Genomic DNA, 24,321 nt, shown 5'->3' with positions numbered 1-24,321 from the left:
GTATTAGGACAGGTGAGAAGACAGTAATGGCTAAAAACATAATTCAAAACTGCATAAAAGTGTGTCTGAGGCTGCTGGGTGAGCAGTGCAGCACCCTGGTGTTGCATGACCCAGCCTAAGGGGGGATGTACAAAACAAAACCTGCAGGGAGAGTCCTGAGAAGGCAAGGAGCACATTAAACCACATCAAGGCCCCCGATAGCTCCTTCTCAAACACTAACAGGCAGCTTGCTTGAGGAGCAGTGGCAGTGATAAGAGAGGCAGAAACAGAGAATGCAATTGGCTAAAAATAATTTTACTGCCACAATGCTCTTTTGGACTGCTCACTGTCGCTTCCCAGCAAGTTATTTGCAATTTCAGCCTGTGTTTAACAAAGTTTTGTTTGAAACAAATGAAAAAGGGGAGCAGCTATAACCTAAGTGTCTGCTAAGAAAATAGTACTAGCTGACAAGAGGAAAATATGACTTGGCCAGCAGTCTTAGCAGCTTTTGATCTTTTTGGAAAAACTTAGACTGGATGAAAAGAGAGGGAGTGTGTGAAAGGTGTCTGATGGTGTGCTGCTGAAGGGGGCAGGGATGAGTGGGTAGTTGTTTTGAAATTGTATTAATAAAATGAAATTGTATCGATAAAATGTTAGCAAAAAGGGCTCGAGTGTCGATGATATCTGAAAATGAAGGCAGGAGAGAAGCCAGCCCCAAGTTCAGCCCATCAGCTCCCACCGTGGCTGCTGGGATAAGAGGGATGCAGGGATGTAGCCCCAGGTGAGATGCTGAAGATGAGACCCTTGGAAGCATCCCAGTGTCCTGGCTCCAAAACTGGTGATGCACCACAAGCCCTGGAATAGTTTCACCCCTCTGGCACAGGGGGTGCTCCCACAAAGCAGGAAAAAATCACAGAATGGTGTGGGTTGGAAGGGAGCTTAAAGATCCTCCAGTCCCAGCCTCCCACCACAGGCAGAGATTGAGTGGCCGTGGTGCCCTGTGGCTCCTGAGAAATAATCTCAGAAAGAGTTTTCTCAGAAATAATCTGAGAAATAATTTTGAATCAGCCAGGACTGTGCTTTAACTAGGCACAGTAGGATTGTTTGAAAAACCTGGCAACACACTGGCCATGGCTGATATTAAGAGAACCTGAAAAATGATGAGAAAGGCCCTCATACATAGCCTTTTTTTTCATTGTGCTTTATGCAATTCAGTGCCTTCAGAGAGTAGCTGTGCTGTTTGTTTATTATTGTCATTAGCTTTTATTAGATTCAATGCAACTTACCTCAGAGTCCCTCTGTGTTCCAGTTTCTGTTTTGACATCATTATTTGTACTGAGGAAAATTTCAATATATTGTAGAAATTATTATAAAGTAAATTATCATAGGATAAATTATTAAAATTTCTTATACCATATTTTAATAAATAATGACCAATTGTTGAAAACATATTAAATGTAGGTACTTTTGCAGCTGGCTGAGGGAACACCAAGGAATTTTAGCAGCTATGAAATGTTTATATTAGTGATATCTATAGGAAAACAGAGATTTTTTAATACAAACTAAGCAATACCTTGATTCAGACACGGTTTTGAGGTGAGGATCTGTAGCAATTCTAGCAATTGGTTGAGTCTGCACCTATCTGCCACGGCAGCTAAAACAACTTCTCTTCATAAAATGCTGTAGAGCTGAATGATATTTGTTTGCTGTGCAATTAAACTGTTAAGGTCGACATTTCAATTAGCATCATTAGCCCTCAGCCTGAGCACCCCACTGAGAGGGATGGAATCACTTTACACCACACAGAGCGTGCTGGCTTCGGGCTGAGGAGCTGGGCACAGCTCCCTGTGCTGCTCTCCTGCTCACCCAGGGTCTGCACGGCTGTTTCCACCCCCAAACAGGCTGGAGAGGATGGTTTAATTCCCAGCACAGCCCCACTTTTTCCCTCTGCAAGCCAATCTCAACAATTTCAGGTGCTGAGAGCTGGATGGCTGCTTGCACTCGCTGCATTTCCTCAGGTGAGCTCCACACTCCCTGGGAGCTTTCTCACCATTCCTCTCCTGGACTCCCTATTCCCAAACTTTCTTTGTTTCCACATCTGGTTGCACCAGAGCAGCTGGCTCTGGTCCAGGACCTGCTGCATCTGCTGAGGGGAGCGAGGCTGTGACAGACACACAGGCAGGAATTTTTGTCTCTTTTTTGCCCTAAGCCACTGCCCCTCCCCAGTCCCAGGCTGGCATTGCCATGACCAAGTCCCCTGGTTCAGCCAGGCACCAGTGACAAGGATGATACTGAAGGTGGGGGAAGGACAGCCAGCTGAGAAAGGGGAAGGTGGCACATTCAAAGTGATGCCTTGGGAAGGCTGACCTGGAACAGAGACTGGACAGAGCTAGGAATAAAGTACATATTTATTAAAAGGCTTTTAGGATACACCTTGGGCAGTACAAGAGCCTGGCCAGGGCTGCACCCAAGGTGGACCCAAAACGGTCACAAAATGGACAACAAGTCACAAGGTCTTATACTTTTATAAGTTTTGGTCCATTTGTATATTGGTGTTTAATTATCCTACCACAGCCTCAAGTTGTGAGGTCCCATCCTTCTTGTTCCTCCCTTCAGCCACCCTTGTTTGTGCTTTTGGGCCTGAAAGTTGTCCTTGTTCTTCAGCAGGAAAAGGATTTGTTTTGTCTCCCTGCTCTGTGAAGAGAGCTCAGCAGCACTTACTATGAAGCTCAGAACTGCACCCCTGGGCAGCACAGAATCTGGAAAACATGAAAGATAAAACTCAAGGCACCAAAAGCAGAGCTGGCAGTTTTGTAAAGCTGACACCAGCAGTGCCAATGCCCAGACAGATTGCCCAATACACCTCAAAGGTTTCATCAGGAGAAGGCAAGAAATTCTGTTTTCAAGAATGGAAAATTTGGAGCAGTTCTGTCCTGTATGGGGGGATAGTTCAGCCTCGAACACAGATTTTCATAGGGTACCTCACATTTGTGCATCACCTCTGAAGTTCCTCCTGACTCCCATCCAGCCTAAATGCTCTAAATGCAGTTATGGAGGTGTCATCCACACAGGAGCCAGAGGATGGATGGATCTTCCCAAACCTGCAGGCAGAGCTGTGCAGAGGTGGCTGCAAAACCTCTTCATTCAGGATGCCTGACTCTCTTCTGTCTCTGCAGCTTTTCTTTTCTAGTTCCCCTTCTCCAGGGGTGGGATGAGAATACAGTGCTTAAATTTTGTGTGCATTGCTGGATTGGGCATTTTGGGAGATTTCACCACGTTGTCATTGCAGCCAGCTCTTTATTTTGTGAGGTCAGCAATCCAGATTGTGGGGTGAAGAGATGCCCAGCACAAACCCCTGGAGTTTTGTCTCTTCTCCTCACCCCAGCTCAAAGCTGACCATGGATGAGCAGTGTGGGTGTCTCTACCCTGTGCTTCCAACTCCTGCATCACCCTGAGCCCAGGGAAGGGGGGATTGATTGAAGCTCAGAATTGCACTACAAGTGTTGCATTGGCAGGCCTGCTAGTGTGGAGTATCAAACTAAAAGTGACAATAATTTTTTTTTCTTTCTCTCTTTTTGAGCATTTTTCTCATTTTTAAGTCTGGCAAAACTGATGCAGAGATAAGGTGACATACAATGTCACTCACCCAGCAAGTATCAGTCAAAATAGAGACAAAATAGCCTGAATCCCTTTATAAGCAGCTTTTGTCTTATATTTTGGCCGGACTTAGCATCATCTCACATCCCAAGGACTTTTAAGTGTATCCTGTCTTCAGCAATGCATGACAGTGACTGCATGACATTTCCCAGACTCCTGAAAACTCAATACAGGAATCCAGCAGTGATTCTGATGTGCTTTTACGTGCACATCAAATCAAACCTCCCCTTGGTCCACAGGCACATTACAGTGCCAGCTTTATCCCCATCACAGCTCTGTTGGCTTTAATGGAGCGGCATCAGAAACAAGGTTTGGCTGAGAAATGTTAAAGCAAGTTTCAGGAACAGGCTTCTCAGCCCATGTGCAACTATTTTCCACAGTGGCAAGAAGCACATTATTCAGCCAGTGAATGAAACAGGAACACTGACAGTCTGAGTGTGATGTTGAAGAAAGTAGTTTTTTCTTCATGTGTTGAAGGAAAATGAGCTGGCTGTGTTTAAATATGTGGCCAAGCACATGTGATGAGTAACATATAAAATGACTCAAGAAAAACAACATGATATTTTCAGCATTGCTGGGAGCCGTGCTTTCAGACCAGAATTCACACAAAATACAAGTGGTGGGACTTTCTTGGTTTGGTTTTTTTTTAAAAAAAATCAAATCTAACTCAGGTTTATCAGAACACAGCAGAAAAAAAAATCCTGTCCACAGCATTTTTTCCTGTGGGGAAGGTCACGGTGGCAGAAATTTCACAAGGACAACTGGAATCATCCTGTCCACAGCATTTTTCCCTGAGGTGGAGGTCACGATGGCAGAAATTTCACAAGATAAACTGGCACCAACAGATTTCCACCTTTCAAATGGTTTGGGGCCAAAATAGTAATCGATTTTTCACTTTCTGCTGGAGATAGTAAATAGTCATAATGTCTTTTTCTCCTGCAAGGTTTTTTCATTAGTATGGCACTAATCAGCTACAATAGAACTACTTCTGATCAAATTTTAATTTCTTCATCTTATTGTTAAATGTAATAATTTATATTTGGCACGTTCAATCAAATTTGAACTCAGATAAGCTATGTTTAATGAAAAATAAAATAAACTACAAAGAAGTTTGGAGAATTTCTTGAGTTCTGCTGTGAGCAGTAAAACCAGAGCAAATTGGTAAATGAGTATTCAATTCCTTTATTTAAATGCCTACAGAGAAAAAGGTAAACAAAAATACATTTGACAGTGGGTATGTCCAGCGGGAACATTTCCTTGTATTTTACTTTATAGTGGCTAAACATTAAGTCAAGCCTTTAAGTTGAATTTAATGTATTAAAGCAATAACAATCAAGGCACAAGGCATTTCCTGGGAATTAATGACTGACTGGGAGAGTTGATGGGCCAACGTGAAGCTGAGGGCCATTAACCTTGGCTAGTCATTAATTTCCCTGAAAATTCCCTGTGCTGAAGTTGTTAGTGCTTTTCATAATCTTCTTGTCTGTCAAGTGGAAATATAAACATTTGCCCTCATGTCCAAGAATTTTTTTAAAATAATCCATAGGATGGAGCTACCAGCAGCAGTGTGGCTCCAGATGTCCCTTCCAACCCCAACCACTCCATGGCTCTGGGAAAACAGAGAGTTTTGACAGCAGAAAAGATTCTCTCAGGAAATCCTTATGAGTAAATGCTGAATTTCCAACATTTTCTAAAGGGCCTGCATGGCAACAGGCTCATGAAATTGTATTCCAAAGTGTCTCATGGAATAAAAAACCAAAAAGAGCAGTTTTGGTCTTTTATTCCAATGGCATTAAGTTCCTTTGTGCTTAATCCCGTACCAGGACATCTTTGTGCATTATTGGTTGTTATTAATAAAGTTCACCGCAGTAATATCTCAGGGGCCTTGGGGAATGGCTTCCTTTGGTGTTGAGGGAACAGAACAGACCCTCAGACTTTCCCATGGCATCCACAATCTCACTTCTCCTACTCTGCTTGGAACAATAAATAGATGATCCACAGCAGCTCTGAGGAACAGAAATGGTGATGGCATTCTTTGTCTGGCTCTCCTTTTCTTCCCTTGATGGTATTGATTTAACCTTTATGAAAATTAATCTCAGGAGAGGGACAGAGCCTGAAGATTTTATTTTTAAGACTTGTAATTTGCAAAAGCAATTGCAAGTTCTTGCTCTTCCTGTTTGTTTATGGGTTTTTGTTTCGGGGGTTTTTTCGTTGGTTTTTTTTTTTTCCCCCCAGTTTTTTTTGACTGTGTTTTGTTTAGGGTTTTTTGGCTGTGTTTCGTTAGGGGTTTTTGGGTGTTTGTTTGGGGGTTTTTTGCCTTTTTTTTTTTTTTTTTTTTTTTTTTTTTTTTTTTTTTTTTTTGTGGATTAATTTTCTTATTTGATGAAAAGGTTATTTGTTAGTGTCTTCTAACTTTGCCAGCCTGCTTTCAGGAATCATTAATTCATCTTATAATTGGCAATAAAATGTTCCATCTCATACTGTAGCCTGCTTAAAAATCAGTCATTGCTAACAACAAATGAAAACTCAGCAGGTGGAGGGGTGGAAAAAAGATGCTGAACCACGTGTAGGGGATTTTATTCATCCTGATATTTTTGTGCACCTGTGAAGTAATTGGGGCATGTGAGCCCATGATTAAATGTAGGTAGGAAAGCAACTCCAACCCTGTATTACTCTTTGGGATGAAATTACTCACTACACACAAGAAATAACCTCTGTATTAACAGGTTTGAGATACACCCCTCCAGCATGGAGAAGAAAAATCCGTGATTGGCAAAGGGCCACTCCTCTTAAATCTGAAGTCCAGCTCCTGTTAAGCAGCATTGCTACACAATTTCCAAGAGCTCTGTTGATTTTCTTCATGGATGCAGCTCTCAAAGTAAGCAGGGAATTGGAATGCAACCCTGGCTCAACGTGATCAGAAGCAAAATAGGAGATATCACCTCCCTCTGAGCCCTGTCCTGACTGTGAATAGGAGAAAGGGAGTCTACAGAGGATCCTAAACCAAAAGTACTTCATCCAGCAGATTCTGGGGATACTGTGACCCAAGTCACAGTCTGAACTTCATGGCTGATTCTTCCTTCTTGAACAGGATAAATTAAAACTTAAAACCCAGTAAATGAGGTTGAACACACAGAGGGGAGAAGACAATTCAAATATATACTGTGTTGCCTCAGACAATGGCAAATTATCCAGTAGGAAACTATAGAAAGCTGTATCAGTGCCTTTTCTTTTTGGCAAAACACCATATATTCGACAAAACTCTTTCCAATAACTGAAACAATTGCCAGTGAGGAGGCTGTATTTTATCATTTGAAATGCAGCCCCAGCTGCAAGAGTTCTATTAGATTGTCTAGCTCAAAGTTTTATATTTATTCTTATCATTTAGGAGCATCAGATACTCATATCTTGGAAGGTGTCTCTTCAATAATCTTTTAGTACTCACACAACAAGTGATAACACTGCATTGGAGTTAACTCAATTTCACAACCTGTGAGTTCAGAGCACTACCATGGAAAGGTCTGGGAGTTTATTTACATCAAATTGACCCATAATTAAGTTTGGCACTTGCATATAAAAAATCTGTGATCCCTGCAGTGCTTTCTCTCCAAGATGTTCTACAATTCTTTGTTAGGTAATCAGTCATTTTATTATCCTATTCATGATGTTACAAACTCTCACCTTAGAAATGTATATATTGCATAGGTAGTTAGAGACAGAGCCCTTAGAAATTATTTTTAAGAATATATTCCAAAGAGATCCAAACTTCTGGAAGAAGAACAGTCCACAGGTTGCAGTGTTATGAGCTGAAATGACTGTAGGGAGCAGAAAGAGGGACACTGGAATTTTCCTCCCGTGGAGCTGTGTGGTGGTTGAAGAAGTGTAACCAGGCAGAAAGAGATGTTTGCAGAGAATTGCAGTGACTCATTAGCGTGGCAGCTATTTGGTTAACCAATTAAGAAATTACATTGATTTACGCAGCAGTTTGTAGAAATGCATGTCAGTTTTATTGCAAATGCTTTTAATAACCAGTGGTGTCTCTAAATAGGTTTGGTGCAGGGAAATGGTTGCATTAGAAAACAGATTAATGAATGGCTTAAATGGTTGATGTGGACAAAAAGGGATATATTTCCCAGGCAGTTATATGATCATGGACATCTAATTTTTAGACCCACATTAGCAACAATCTATTTAAAAGTAGATAAAAATTTGTAATGATTTCCCAGTCTGTTGGAACAGAGCTTTTCTATTTTAGGTGAAAAATACAGGATTTTTTTTTAACCTGTATTAGAATCTAAATGTAAACTGTATTGCTTTTTGGCTTCTCCTTGAAGAGGGTTTCAGCAAACCCATGTATTTTTTGGGTGGGGTGAAAAGGTGAGTTGGGCTCTACTGAAACCCACTTGGAGAAGAACATGGTAAGGGTTTGGGAGACCAATGGTGAAGACCATTCTAAGAAATAAGACTGATTTTACTACATGTGTTTAGTTTTCAAGCAGCACTGATGATGAAACTGCTACAGAGATGGCAAGGGAAATACTTAACAGCACAGTGGATGAAGTAGGAGAGTTTTATTAAATGATTGTGTTTCCATGGAATTGACACTCAAGCCTTACTTTGCTAGATGGTTGCTGGTATTATCATATTTATTGAGTAGAAACCAGAAATAATTAGTAATGAATAAATTGATGTGAAGGAAAATCTCATTTTCTTGTCCTGATGGTTGGAGATTTTGTAACTCCAAAACAAGGAGTTTGGAATGACCAAACCATCAAACTGAAACAGCCTGTTTCCTTAAAATGTTATCCAGGTTTTGTTAACGTTTTATGACTGAACATAACTCTCAGCTATTCTTTTCCAAAGAAGGAGAAAAAGGCTCTTGATGGTCCTATTATTAGAAGGATGATAATTTAACCTGGGAGGATAGATGTAACGTGAGGAAATTGGTTGTTGTTATAGGCAACTGTTATTCCTTCCCAATGATTTCAGCTAAAGCAGATTCTTTGAGGGAGAGCTTGTTCTAGGGGAGGTGATCTGCTGCCTCCTGGATTGTCTGGCTTGGCTGGAGACAGAGCCTTTGCAGCTCCATTTGTTTAGGTGTAGTGTGCAGGATTGTAACCCTTCCTCACCCTTGCAGAGGTCTGGCCACTCTTCTCCCACTCCTGCCATGAGCAGATCCTGCCCACTGCCAGCTCATTTCCTTTGCTCCTCTGAATCCCATGTCAGGGCATTTAATCTCTCCAATTCTGAAGCTCTCTGGTGTAAATTTCAGTGCTCACTGGCTAATGAATGTCTCTAAGCACATGTTAAAACTAAATTAATACTTTTAACCAGAACTGTATTTTTACTCCATAGCTCTGCCTGGTTTTGTCTCCGATGTCCATTGGGGAATGTTGCAGAGCTTTGACAGAAGTTGAAGATATTAAAGTACCCTCATTGCTCCGTGCTGAAGTTCAGAGCACATAGCAAATTGAGGCAAGAGGACTCCCTGAAATTAGGATAACTTTCCAGCTGCTTGCACTACATTTTGCATAGTTCATAACAGCTGTTTAACACAGATTTCTCATTAGCACAATATTTTTACATGTTAAGTGTTTTAAAAAGTATTTTTTGCTGCTATTGTGGGCAATAGATGGTTTTCCTATAAGAAAATTGGTTCTTGATAAATGAACTTATGAAAAGGTTTTAACTCTTTGCTACTACTCAGAAACATCATGTGCAATCCCAACTCTGTCTTTGATTGTCTGGGTTTGTCTGTGAACATCAAACAGCCTGCACTGTTATTCCTTAACCAGCTGTTGGTTTATTATGCCAAATCCTGGTTTCTCTAGGGTGGACTAAAATCATTCTTTTGATTGTAAATGGATCAAAATTTGCTTTGTCACCTCACTCACTCTTCGAAGGGGTTTTGCATGAAGAGAAAAAACCCCATAGTTTTCTAAGAAGTAGTCTACAAACTCCTTTGACACAAAGTGGGAGATCTCTGTGCCCACCATTCAGATTTCCCTGGATAATAAACAAGGGTGTAATCCATCCTGGAAAGTTTAAGGTTATGACCTGCACGTTCTTAGAGCTGTAAGAGCACTTGGTAGCAACTGAAACAAGGAGCTAGACCAGAAAAACACTGGAGAAGAAGAGCTTTTGCCTGATCTGGTCTCAGATGGGCAGGGCAGGATTAGACCTGCAGACACAGGGTGGTTCTTAGTAAGTTCTGGTGGAAGGAAAGGGAGAGATGATTTACCAGCACAGAAAATAAATGGATGGTGCATTGAGATGTATCAGTAGGAGTACTGAGTCACAGCTCATCATCTGGAAAACTGGAAATTTTCAGTGCTACAGCAACCCATTAGTTGCTGTATATATTTTGGGAATGAGGGGACGGTGATAAGTACTGCTTTCTGGAGCATGTTATAAGAGAACTGGGTTTTATCTTCTGGGTGTTTCCATCCTATAAGTTTTCCTGTCAGATTTGGGAGAACAGTATTTCACTTGGCTTTCAGTTTGTCTCTGAATCATTGTTATAATGGATTTTATTCTTCCAAGCCTGAATTGCTGAAGAAAAAAAAAAAGCAGAGTTGTTTGTGAGGTGGGTGGTATAGAGGAGAGGAGGTGAAAGAAAGGGTCTGTGCATGACTGATATAATTTTCTTCATCTCACACACTGAGGGTATGATAGTGTCTGATTAATAGTCATTATTAAGTGACCAAATGCTTATTTTCTTGGTTTGAAAATCAGAATCAAGAGAGCATTTCTTCTGTGATGGGCTAGATTTAACAGCAGTGTTGTGTAAGACCTGAAAGGAACAATGACTTCTTCTGCAGAGGGAACAGCCTGTGCACTGGCCATGCTTCAGTGCAAAGACAAGAAATTTCTGCTAGCTTTTAATACATTTGCAACAGTTATAGGAAAGGCACCTGTTGACAAAACATTATGTTTATGAAGGGCTTGGTGGAAAATTAATTCTTCTGCACTGGAGGCATGTCAATGTGGTTTCTGTTGCTGAGGTAGTGTTTGAAGAGACACAGTCCTTGAAGCCATGGGCAGACCTTACTCTAGGTAACTATGGAATTTCATGAGGTATTCACCAGTTGGTAACTCTTGGTATATTGATAGTTGTATTTAATCAAAAGTTACGTGAGGAGGAAAAATTAAAAACTCGACAATTTTTTCTCGTGTACCATAAGCTCAAATAGAAAGAGGTCAAACATACAATCTAGAGATAAAACAAAATTTATTACTTATCAGCTGCAAAAGCTTGTTCTATATGTTTAACAAGTGTCTTTTTAAGCAGAGCTAATGGCACAACCATTTTCAGTGTTCACATTGTTTTCTGAATTATTGCACCAGTGTGCCACTAGGTTGTTGGGTTTTGAGGGGAAAGACCAGGAACGTTTTCTTGGATTGAATAGATTAAAAGAACAATTTCTACATGCCTGTATCAATTCTTATCCTCATCTTTATTGAGCTGATTTATACTTTTTTTTTTAGTGTAAGCTTTGTTTGATTTTGATATTTTTACATTAGGAATGGAGATATAATTGCTGTTTATTAATCCAATGGAATGAAATTGCACAAACTTTTCTCAGATAAGTACCTGTCTATGTTGCCATCAAAATATGTGTGTTATATTTGCTACTTTTACAGATTTCTGGTTTTACTACTCATTAAATATTCAGGTACACTGGCGTCTCACTTATGACATGTAAGAAGAGGAACTGAAAATAACCTTAATTCTGCAGAAGACTAGATGAAGAAAAGCGTTTTTATTTTTATAGCTTAATTCTTAATATGACTAGACTACAGAGTGATATCACAGTTTGTAACATGACTGTATGGATTTCTGGCTTACCTCGAAAAGGTTTTGGGTCCCAAAATATTAGGATTAGAATAAAACATTTGGGAAAGGTAAAGATTGTCTTGAACCAAGTGGAGTCTATTGCTGTGGGAAGAATGAATGGAGTGTATTTTTATTACACAAATTTGAAAATGGTATCAGTTGGTGTGATGCTGCACCAGTGCACTCAACTCCTCCCAACGCTCCTTTACTGGGTTGTGCTAGAGCACACTTTTAATGTCAACATCACCCGTTTGAACAAGAAAATACAAAGTCAAGAATTTAAATACATCATGGGTTTCCAAGATGCAAATACATCAGGGAAAAGACAGAGAATGAAAAGTGTTCGCAAGGACGGGCTGTTCTTCCACCAGTGCGAGAGCTCAGACAGCATGTGCACAACCTCAAGTTCAGCTGCAGTTTTAGTTACAACACATTTTCCTAACACTTTCCTGTATTTACCTGCTGCTTTTCTCCAATCGTTTAAGCATCGCAACCCAAAATTTTAGGAGCCGACCGCCTCCCCCTAGGTCATCCCTCAAGGCCAGCTGTCAGAGACCCATCAACAACCGGGCTTCCAGCACGTTCCTGAACATGTCAATTATTTGTAGCCGCCAAGACTCCCCGTTTGTTCGGGCGGCGGAGCGGGGAGGCACTCGGAGCTCCTCCAGCACCCGGCAAACGCCTCCCCGCCGCGGGGGCGGCCAGATCGCGGTACCCGGGGGCTGCCAGCATCCCGGTACCCGGGGGGCGGCCAGCATCGCGGTACCCGGGGGGCGGCCAGCATCCCGGTACCCGGGGGCTGCCAGCATCCCGGTACCCGGGGGGCGGCCAGCAGCATCCCGGTACCCGGGGGGCGGCCAGCATCATCCCGGTACCCGGGGGGCGGCCAGCAGCATCCCGGTACCCGGAGTCGGCCAGCATCGCGGTACCCGGGGGGCGGCCAGCATCCCGATACCCGGGGGGCGGCCAGCATCGCGGTACCCGGGGGGCGGCCAGCAGCATCCCGGTACCCGGGGGCGGCCAGCAGCATCCCGGTACCGGGGGCTGCGGGCGCAGGTGGGACGCGGCCCCGCTGTGGCAGCCGCGGGAGCGTCACCGCCACCTCCTCCCTTCCTCCGCAGAGCCCCAGCCCGAGCCCGCGGGCGGCTCCGGCGGCAGCCGCAGAGCCCCGCGCTGGCGGAGGCCGCCGCGGGAGCGGGCCCGGGGCGGGGGCGGCTCCGGCGGGCCCGGGGCGCGGACAGGTGGGCGGCGGGCGGTGCGGGCGGTGCGGGCGCGGCGGCGGCGGGGGCGGGGGCGGGCCGGCCGCGGGCAGGCGGCGGCGCGGATGCCGAGCCCCCCGCACGGCGGCGGCGGCGGCGGCGGCGGCGGCGGGAGCCCCGGCCCCGCGATAAAAAGGGAAGGGGCCGGAGGTGCGCGCTGCGGGTCCGCCCGTGCGGCAGAACGTGCCTGGAAGCGGTAGAGGCAGAGGCAGGATGGGGGAGCGGGGGGCTGTGCCCAGCGATGAGCCGCCTCCCTCCCTCCCTCCCTCGCTGGCTCCCGCCCGCCCTCCCGCTGGAATCCCGGGCGGCGCGGCGGCACCGGGACGCGCGGCTCCCCCGGGGCGAGCGAGGGAGCGGCGCTGGCGAGGAGGAGCCGCCGCCTCACGCTGCGGCACCGGCCCGGGCAGCGCAGGTGGGTGCGCGGCGCCCGCTCCCCCCGCGCCTCAGCGCTGACCCCTCGCTCACCGGGGCTGCCGGGGGGCTGCGGGGCTGAGGGGGCTCGGGGGTGCCGGGGAGGCAGCGGGGGCAGCGGGGCGGTGCCCGGAGCACCTGAGCGGCCGCAGCCCGGCTGGGATGGTGCCGGGTCCCGGGGGAGCCTCTCCCGGCCGGGAGTGGCCGGCGCTGCTGGGGAGGCGAGAGGCTTCACCTGGACGTGCTCTTCGGGACGTGGGCAGCCTCGCCGGCGCTTGGGAATTTTATTTCTTTATTATAACATCTTCGGGTTTAGTCTCTTTATTTTTATTTTTTTTTTTTTTTTCTAAGACCGACTCGTTCTTGGAAATCGCGTTTGATTTCGGTTTCTGTTCCCGTGTGAGGTGTCTGCGGGTGCCGCTGCAGGGTGCGGGTGTCCGGAGCCTCCCGTGTGGGGGACACGAGTTTGTCACTGCCCGCTGCCGGCTCCGGAGTGTTTTAGCAGGGAGATGCGTGGTGGGGCTCCTGCTCCCGGGGATGGTGAGCAGCTCTTAGCTGAGGAAAGGAGAAGCATGTGCGTGCAAAGACAGGTTTCCTCCCAGAGCTTGTTCTCCGAAACTTCGCTATTCGGTGAAACCCGTTTTGAGCACCAGGAAGCTTTGGTTTTTCCAGGAAGGCGTGGATTTTCTGGGTTTTTTCACATTGACGTGAGGGCTCCGGGTACTGTGTTTAGTTCTTATTTTGTTCTAAATGGTTCATTTGGCAGGATTTGTGGCACATTTCCAGGCTTATTGCACTTCACGCATAAATCGAATGGTTTTCTTTTGCATAAAAAAGTTCAGGATCACTGCTAATTCCATGAGATAATCTTTCAAATACTAGCAATTTTTATTTGTGTATGTTTCCTTACAACCTATATAAGGTAGCTAAGCCGAGCATGGATATTATCTGTCTGTAAATCTATGTTCATTTTTCAGGTGGAAGAACAAATCCAATTAAAATTTTTTGTGTTTACCAAGTAATTAGGTGCAGATGTTTTTGCATTGCCACTTCAGAATTCACCTTGCTCTGTCAAGGTTAGGATGTGTGACCAAGCAATGAGCATAAAATGAAAATCTGCAAAGAATCTGAGAGTTTAAATGTCCTCTTGGCTTAAAATGAGTTGGGATTTCTTGGTGGTAATTTTTCTTTCTTTTTTCCTCAAATATATTAAAGAAAAACATGTAAATAACTTGGTTTGAATATCTAAATGCACCTTTTACAAAAGGGGATGCTTTAGGATGTTTGTCTAGAAAAACAAGTGAGCTGAAACATTGTGCTAATAGGATTTGCAGCATAAAATATGGCTAATTTCTCTTGTATGACTACAGGTGGCAGTGTAGAAGCCAAGAACAAAAATTGGCAGAAATTCTGTTCTGTGTACGAGAATATGAAGAGTGTACTCATGACTAAGCACAGGAACCTGGAAAACCACAGGTATGTGAAGTGATTCATACAGCTGCCTATGGTGCTCCTGGTATTTACTGTATTCTGATATTCCTGGCTCAATAAGTATTTTTGGACCAATTATCACTTAATGTGCTCGCAGTAAGAGCCTAATCACAATGTCATGGAAAAATCTATAATGACTACTAAAAGGAGCAAAAGTACTTTGAAGGCAGTATGCAAGGAGAGGTGAGATTTTCCTACTTTTTATGGTTTATTGTAACTATTGAGAATTGGAGCACTGAGTAGCCTGCAGATATTTTTTTGGATTTTTTTTTTATCCCTGTAAATAAATAGATTTTATATTGATATACCTAGCAACACTTACAGGCCTGAATATCCTTGAAAAGGAGAAACTTTAGATGCAAGAGACAAGTTTGCACGTCTGGATGTTTTGGATGTCTTATCAGTAATGTTTTTAATGAGCACTGAAGGATTGAAAGCGTGAGGAAAATTGCAGAATTAAGATGATGTAATTACGAGTTGCATGTCCTTTCAAATAAGTGTCCAGTGGAGATATGTATATCTTGTTAAGGGTTAAATCTTGTAAAATTTAAAAAAAAAAAAAATGACAAAACTGTTTTCAATTAAGAAATAAAAATAAAAATAAGCAGTATGTAACAAGAACTCGAGATTAGGTCTCCTGTTTCAAAGCACAGGGAAATACTAGATTATTTTAATAATTATTTGGTCATTAATTAGCAAAATTAGAGTAAGGCAAGGCTTTTTTTGCATGTTTATTTTGGTGTGCACAGCCTGTGGAAATTAGTCCAGGGGTCTGCACTCCAGGATTCCTGGGAAACCATGGAGGATGAGACAAACTGAGGATTTTTTAGAACTGATGAGTGGGAAGTTATCCTGGTAAGAAGCGTCAAAGTGGAATTATCACTGTGATCATGGGTATATTTATAGTCTTGCACTTCCTTTTCTGGCCCAGGAGAGCAGTTTGTCTAAATCTCTCAGTTGCTCCTGGGAGAAGATGGTTCTGCTGCAAATGCCCAAGTCACCTTTGTCAGCCCCTCTGCAGGAACTGGGCACAGTTTGAGACGTGCCCAGTTGCAAAGAAAGTTGCAGAGGGAATGATTTATTTTGCTGTTAAAATGGGCCAAGACTGTGCATCCCATAGGTGCCACCACCCAGCTGTCACCTCTAAACAGTTAAATTATGGTGGCTGGGCATCTTGAGATTATGGAATCCCAGTAAAAATGATTAATTATTTCCACCCAGTGCTTAAAGCACCGACCAGGAAACCACAGTTCAGCTATGGCTTTGTGGGCACTCAAGCCCTGGAATTGTAAGGTTGCTGTAGAAAAACTGAGTCTCTGTTGGTGAATAATAGTAAGAGCCTGATCTCTGATTTTGGGTACATCATAATGCTTTCAAAATACTGTGTGCCTTGGATAGAATACCCTGCAAAGCTTTCAAAGTTCTTCAATTACAGATGAAAAGATGGCTAAATCTAGGTCTTCAGGCTGGTGTACAGCAGAGAGCTGTTCTAAGCATCTGGCTGTCATGTTTCTCTTGTCACCTGTTACTTCTGAGTGAGCATCAACACTAACTTCCACATAGAGCAGTAGTTCTTTTTATTATTATATGTTATTGAGCAACAGGGTTTAAATATCCATCAAAAATTTACATTAATATCCCTGATAAAGTCCCTGATAAACTGTTTATGTAGTACAGGTCAGCAAATGCTTACGGCTTTGTTGAACATTGAGTTCATTACCTTGTGCTAACACATTTAGAAGAGAAAATGAAAATGTAATTTGTCACTGGCACAAAATTTTAATGGGGTCTTCCATTACATCAAGAGCTGCAAATATTAAAAAAAAAATGGTAACTAAAGCAGTGTGATGCTCAAGAGTTCAATTTGCAGACACTTCTCTGTGCTAATTATGAAGTATTGACATAAATGAATGAAACCACTTGTTAAGGCGCCTTTTTTAGTGTATGGCAGTTATGTGTTCACAAGATGATTCATAACATTCAGCAATTTGTGATGAATTTCCCTGCCATTACAGGAGATTACTAAGTATCTGATGTATTTGCACTACACTGGGTTACTTTAAATTAGATTTGATGGTGGGAAGGGAACTAGAATCGTTTTCTATCAACTGAAAAATCAAGCCTGTTTTGTGAATCAGTATTGAATTCCTCTGTACTGTATGGCACAATTTATCCCTTACAATAAAATGCAAATGTTTAAGCATCTTGCCTATAAATATAGCAGTGACAGTGTGTGTGTGTAAGCTCTCAAGCCTCCTTTGAGTCAAAAGATGTCTATGTACATCAGAGCCAATAAAATGCAGTAGACTTGGTGTAATTGAAAGTAGAATTCATAGTAAGAAATCTAAATTTGGAATCTAAATGGGTGAGGTCCCACTTTGAATCAGCAAGTCTTGGTTATGTAGAATACTCTTTGATTTGGTGATGGGTGTGTTTGTAAGTACAGCTCCCCTAAACAGTGCAGAAGAGGCTGCATCTTAAAAAACAATTCTGTGCTGCTGTTTTGAACTAGAAGTTGTGGCTGTTTATGTGTTTGTTGTCTTAGGGAAGCAGTGTTTAAGGACTTGCACAATCAGTCCTTTCATACTATGATAAAGGGGCTGCGATCTGTTAGATTATAAAGCATGATTGCCCAGCAGTTATGGGAAATGCCTATTAATGACACCAGAGTGTTACACAAGAAAAATTAAACTTTCATTCTCCTCCTTACTTTCATAGGATTGTCTTGAAAATGGTTTGTGGGAACCTGAGGAATGGATTAAAGATGCTGAATAGAAAGTACAGAAGTTATTAACATTTCATAAAATAAATACTTTAAACTTTCACAAGCACCAACCAGTCCAGTATTAAAGATGGATTTTTAGAAAACCACTAGAATGTTTTTAGATTTTTAGAAAACCAATGTTTTCCAGGAGGATGAGGACAGACTGGATCAAAATCTCTGGAGGGAGAGACACAAAGTGAAAATTTCAATGGAATACAATGCCTAAAACACAAGAAGTGTTTCTGAGGCCATTTAGCCTAGACCCTTTGGCTCCTCAGGCTAGGGGCTGATATCAGATCTCCAGCCAGAAAAAAATAAAAAGTATTTACTTGCCCTCAACAGTATTAATGCAGCTGTTAAACCAAGGGGATAGTTATGACACTGCAGGATGCTCATTGCAGATTAATGCAACTGAACTCTTGTGAAAGTCACAACATGTGAAGTGTAAGGAAATAACTCTCAATTAGCAAATGTGTAAAGCAAACCTCCAGGCAGGTATTCCCACCTCTGCCTCCAGGGAGGCTGCCACTGGGATTCCATGAGGGGTTGTAATGCAGAGGGACATCAATCCTGCAGAGGAGAAATGACCCTGAAATGACAACAACAAAAAAAATCTCATCCTGTAGATGAGACCTTGGCTGCCAGATGATGGTGGAAAATCCTTTTGCTCTAAGAATTCCCTAGCATGGTGTTGTTTCCAGGTGATGGAGAGACATCTCCTGCTGTGGAGTGTAACCAGTGCTGGCAGGGAGCATTTGGTGACCTTCCAACCACATGCCAGAGTGGCTTACAGCAAAAGGAGTCAAGACTCTTTTCCTGGTGAGGTGCTGGTGACATAAAGGCTGCCAAAAGAGTAGTGTAACATTCTATATTCATATAAAAGAGTGTTGGAAGCAACACGTGAATTGCTGGATAAAAGGTTGGGAGTAAAGAGCTGTGCAGCATCAGTCTGCAGTGTAATCCCAATATCCTACATGAGGGCAAGCAGGAAAGGCACACAGCTCCAGGTGACACCGGGGCTGAAGTACGTGAAGAAGTGATGAAGGTCATCTAGAGAGCAGTGAAGGACTGCTGGAAAAATTAGGTCCTATTTAAACAGGAGCACTGAAGGATAGGCAGGCAGACCAAAATGGAAGTGTTTCCATTGGAAAATTCCAGTTGTTTCCAAATGCTGGAAGACTGGGATAAAAAATGGAGGGATAATGGTTTAGTTGTACAGTGAGTACAGTCCACATCTGCCACAGAGAAGGTATCAAGAGGGTCACTGATTAGGTTCCTGTGGAATTGTCAAGAGAATAAAATGCTTGCAGCCATTGTGGAGAGACTCAGGAAAAAAAGATGATTATTCCCTAAAAACTGCTTCTCTGACTCTTTAAAAAAAATTTTGAGGAATATTTAACGTGGTTGAGCAAGATGTAAGGAACAGAAAGATAGTCTGCAAAAACATGTCAAAAAACTTTTTTAAAAGGTGAAATTCATGCAAAATAAACATGAAATATACAGTAAAACAAGCTAAAGCCTGATATGTGATTTGTAAAAGGCAGAGAAGCTTGTCATAAGTTCTTTCAAAACTATCAGAAATGGGATGGCCAATGGTTCAACAGATAAATAAGATCTAAAAGAGCTCAAAGAATATTGCATCTGTAGCTAAAATCATATGAGATAACAATATTCATGGTAGCAATGAAGCTAAGGTGCCAAAGGTGATGCCAGTTTTCAAAAAGGCTTCCAGAAAGCCTGTGGGAAAGAGCAGGACAAGTTTGACTGGCATTCATACCAGCCAGTTTTCTGGTAAATACAATAGAGAAGAAAACAAATTCATGGACAATTTGTTGTACCAGGAAAGAGTCAGAACAGTCTTACAGGTCTGGTGGAGTTCTTTGAAGGCACTGCTGGGGCTGTGAGTAAGTGTGATTTAGCTGATGCAGTACACTGGGGTTTCAGGGAGTCTTGTGAGGACGACTCACCAAAGGTGCTGAGCAAAATGAAACTGCTCTGACATAAGAGGAATTTTTTTTGTCCTAGACTGATGGCCAAAAGATGAATAAATGTCCTGTTTGACAGAAGGGATGGAGGTCACCAGTAGAGTTACTCATGGGTCTGTGCTAAGTTTAACACCAGTATGCATTGGTGATCTGGAAGGGAGAGTGCAGAATGATTCTAATTTAATGAGAGTAGCATAAATGAAAGCCAGCTATGAAGAACCCAAAAGGGAGCTTGTGATGCTTAGTAACTGGGATTGCTGCTGGTGCTATGAAATAATGCATGTGGAGGAGAACAATCTTGCCATTATTAGCATGGAAGGAAGCAATGTTGTAGAGAGTTCATCATGCCAAATCCTAGCATGGATCAAGTGTTTGGGATTGGCCAAAAAAAAAGAAGAAAAATTAGGGAAAAATGGCTCACAGAGCAGGAGTCTTTTGTAAACTGCCTGTGCTTTTGTCTTGACCCCTGGGTGCTGATCTGATCCGTAGATTTAAAGGAAGAATGAGGGGGAAAAAGAAGAGAGATAACAGAACTAGCAATGGGTGGCAGTGATGATAAAGAGCAATTAAATAGATTGGGAATCTTCAGCCTGGCAAAGACATGGCTAAAGATGAAAATGATAAAAATCTATATAGGAGTGTAATGGAAAAAAATGAACAGGGAAAGTTCATTAAGTGTCTCTTGTAGTACAAGACCCAGAGGGGATCAAATAAAATTATCAAGAGACAGATTCAGAACAAGTAAGAGGTGGTATTTTTTTTTATATGGTTTAGCTGTGAGCCTGCAGGATTGTCTGGGGATGGACTGTCAGTGCAAAAGCATCAGCTCCTGCTCAGAGGAACACAGATCACAGTTCCCAAAGGATGCAGAGGGATCCCAAAGGGCATCCCTGCAAGATTTTCATGTCCTGGTGCTCCTCCCAGACCTCTGCTCTCAGCCTTTGCTACAGCCAGGATATGAGTGTAGCTGTATCTTTGGCCTGACTGAATGGGGCTATTAATATGGAAAACTAAGAAAAATTGCAGTCCCTTACAGAAAATGCTGACCAAATGCCACTCTAGATACATAACAGAAATATTGGTGAGGAAAACATGTTGAGAAGGACAGATTTTTTTTTCTTGGGCCTGATAACTTCCCAAAGCAGAAAAAGTTCAGTTTTCTTTGAAGAATATACCAGTCTTTACCACATTTTAGTGCTGTGGTTTAGCTGATATGGTGCTGATTGGCCAAAGGTTGCACTCTATGATCTTGGAGGTATTTTCCAGCCTTTATGATTGTGTGATATGTGGAGTTTAATGCCTATACAAGGGAGTTAAGATTCTTTGTTCTGAAGTACCACTATTCAGCTTTACTTCTGTCCTTGTTCAATATAAGTTGGACAATTGTTATCTCTGGCAGTTTATCTTCAGGTGGACTGAATTAAAAACCTACACGTGAAAATAAACTGGAAAATTTTGGTTCAGGATAAAATGCTTATCGATAGAATAAAATGAAAAACACAGGTTTTGAACATGGAAGATGAAATCTCTTTTCCAATAAATATGATGAGGTTACACCTAGACTTATTCAAATGTAGAAGGACCAAAGCTGTGTTAGAACTGAACAAGAACTTGGGCAGAATAGGTTGTTTCAGAATAAACAACAACTTGGGAATGGCATTTAAATATTAAAATATTTAGAATTTATGACACCAGGATTGTGTAGCCTTCCAACCCAGTAATAAATGAAATCAAAGAAGAGTCTCCCAGTGGTTGTGAACATGACCAACCATGGGGCACAGGCTCAGCACAAACACCGTGCTGCACCCTACAAGGAGTGACAGGAATGGATGTTGCAGGGAACACAAAGGTTAATCTAACCCAGGAATATTTGTCTCCTTGGGCTCCTGGGCTTGGTACAATAAATCAGCCTCCCCAGTGGGTGATAAGGAGCACCCCAAGCTGGTTTCTGCTCTGAATTACCCACTGGAGGAGGTTTTCTCTGTCCACACTGGCTACAGACTGACAAGGGGAACAAAGCAGGCTGGCCTTTGAATATACCCATTCTATATGTTACTGTCAGATCTGATTTTTCTAGAGGTTTTAGTAGGTCACTTTTTTTCCCAGTGGTGCTAAGATAAAAATACATGAAAAGACAATACCAGCTAAATCCATTTGAAAGAGTTTCATGGAGAAGTGTCTGTTTCCTAATAAAGTTCAGATTGTCCCACAAAGTTTTCCATAGTTTCTACTAAGCTGAGAGCCATATTTAAAAAATGAAAATAAAATATTCTTCTGTTTAAGGAAAAAAAAAAAAGAGAAATTTGAGATTTTTCTGAAATAAAAAGAATCATGCAAAAAGATTATAATGAGTTTCTGTAAATTACAGAATTTAGGGAACAGAATCTGTTTGAAAGAAGGGGTTAATTATTTATCTCATCTAAGACACTCATCTCTCTCAAGAATGGGAGAAGGATCAGTCCTGTCATTAGCTCAGTTATTTTGATGATTCCCTTGAATAGTCTTCAGTTTTCCTATTTGTTCAACAACAGCAAAAGAGGCTTCTTAGAGTAATTTCTTGATTTTAATTTCCTATAATGGAATGTTATACTAAATGAAATAAAAAGTATAGGAAAAATCTTGCTTTTTTCTTTATCTGGTAATTAATACAGTGAGGCAATGAAGCTGAACCACTGGCAGTCAGACACTAAAGGAGATTTGGGTGAGCACAGATGACAGAAAAGTTTGATTTTTCTCTAGAAATAATTTGTTACCAGGCACTGTGGAACTGAACTTCACTAGTAACATAGAAGGTTAAACTTTTATGTCTATTTAAAATCATACTTTGAACTGTAGTGTGTGGTCTTAAGTAGTTAAGGGAATGCACCAGCCATAGCATATTTCCCAATTATTTATTCCAGTATTATCTTGGAAAGTGGACACTGCTGTGTGTTTTTGTTTTCTTTTTAATTGAATGGAATCAGTTATTTGCAAACTCTTTCAGTTACATTTTTCTCATACAAGATCCTCTGAGAAAACAGGTTGTATGTCTCAGTATTATAAAGATTGTGCATACATACCTCTTTATTTTCCTTTTTGTTATCAACTGCACTTGTATTTTTCTTTTTTTTGGGGGGGAGGGTGTCAGACACTGTAATTATTCTCTGATGCCTTACAAATAGTTGATTGTACTTGTTAGTTTTTTATCTGGATGGTTCTTAGTGTTCCTGATAATTGAGGTGCTTGTGCACTATATAATGAAAATAATAATAATTCTGAAGTCAAAATGAAAGTCACGTGCTGCCTTTGATTCAGATTTTGGTTGTATGAAATCTGTGTTGCTCACAAAGAAAGTTGTAAACTCCTATGAAACCTTTGATAAAATGGAAGCCAGGACCCAAAGCAAACCAGAACTCTGCCCATCAGGTCTCTTGTGAGAGAGGCAAGGCACAGACACTTCTGGCATCACCTCCTACAGCCCTGCATCCTGCTGGCTCCTGAGAATGCACAGAAACTCCAGCTCCTCTCATTTCAGACCCTGAAACTGTTGCCAATTTGCTTTTTCAACTTCTATATAGGCCTTCTTTTCTTGTTTTGTCTTTCTGTTTGTTTTTTTCTTTGCTTCACTTTGCTTCATTCATAGGTGGAGGTTTTTATTTTAATTTTGATCCATCTTGGTGCTTCCTGACACATATAAACATTTTTTTCTGTGATTGCTTTACCCCATGCACAAATAATTTCTAATGGGAATGAATATTTAACAGCATATCAAACACATAGACATAACAGTGCTGTCTCCATTGAGCCAGACTGGGTTACTTTATGAAGTTTAAAGAAGTTTTTGTTTTGTTTGTTCAGTCAGAGCAAGCTGGGCTACCCTAAGTGATGGTGTGATCTCAGTGCCTTGAGAAGGTTATTCAATTGAATATATTTTACCTCACCAGATAAACATTCATATGATCCTTTACAGAGACAAACCAAACGCTGACAACTTTTTAAACTCTATTTTCTCAAGTGTTTTCCCATGCAGGCATTTGCCAGTTAAATTTTTCAGTCTATAAAGGTGTAAGGTTTTGCTGAGTGTGGTGAAGATGCTTTTGAGGCGGGGAGTTCTCTTGGGTGGTTTGTGGAATTTCAAGGAAATGCCTCATCCAGACACAGCAGCTGCTCTGGGGCAATGTTTCCTCATCCTTCTTCATCAACCCCACATTTCTTAATTTTAATTCCCAAAGAAAAGGAAGGTCAGGGGAGACAGAATGCCTTCTACAGCTCCTGAGGGAGGTTGCAGCCAGGTAGGGTTGGGCTCTTCTCCCAGGTAACAGTGTCAGAGCAGGAGGAAATGGCCTCAGGTTGCACCAGGGGAGGTTTAGATTGGATATTAGGAAAAAAATGTCCTGGAAAGAGTGGTCAGACATGGGAAGAGGCTGCCCAGGGGCGTGGTGTAGTCACTGTCCCTGGAGATATTTAAGACATGTAGACACAGGGGACATATTTCAGTGGCAGTGCTGGGTTAATGATTGCACTTGATGACCTTAAAGGTTTTTTCCAGCCTTAACAATTCTATGAATTTCCTGCAAAAGCATCTTGTGAATCTTTTATTTAACAAAGTCTGTGAGAAGAAACATTTCTCCACACCCTGCTCACCTGTAAAAAGACCTAGAAATCTCAGCTTAAAAGAGAATTGCTTTGTGTTTCTGAGGCTGGGGAATGGGGGAGAGTGGAAGTGGTGTTTGTAATGGCTTTTGAAACCTTCAGAAGGTTCCAGTCCTTCCAAGAAATCTGCTGTAGCTCCTTTTATCCAGCAAAACTTAGAAAAGTCATAAAAATTTGAAGCCAGGTGGATTACTTAATTAAATAGATTGCTGATTTATGACTGGTTCAACAATTACTTGAGGTTTTATTTCATTTTAATGATTCAAGTTAGAAGAAAATTTTTGTCCCACAGACATTTCCTTGTGT

At 42.0% G+C, this 24,321-nt stretch overlaps 1 long non-coding RNA gene across 2 annotated transcripts in view; it reads left to right on the top strand.

The window, feature by feature from the left end:
* The first annotated feature begins 13,011 nt into the window (after positions 1 to 13,011).
* LOC134548691 (uncharacterized) overlaps positions 13,012 to 24,321 on the top strand; it is a 37,560-nt gene continuing 26,250 nt past the window's right edge. For both annotated transcript variants that reach the window (XR_010079868.1, XR_010079867.1), the window contains exons 1-2: positions 13,012 to 13,144; positions 14,514 to 14,619. This is a non-coding gene — a long non-coding RNA (uncharacterized LOC134548691). The remainder of the gene's footprint in view (positions 13,145 to 14,513; positions 14,620 to 24,321) is intronic.

The sequence above is a fragment of the Prinia subflava genome, chromosome 3 (assembly GCF_021018805.1).
Source record: "Prinia subflava isolate CZ2003 ecotype Zambia chromosome 3, Cam_Psub_1.2, whole genome shotgun sequence".
NCBI classification, from domain to species: Eukaryota; Metazoa; Chordata; class Aves; order Passeriformes; family Cisticolidae; genus Prinia; species Prinia subflava.
The sequence above is the reverse complement of the archived record's forward strand: the minus strand, read 5'-3'. Positions and strand labels throughout refer to the sequence as shown.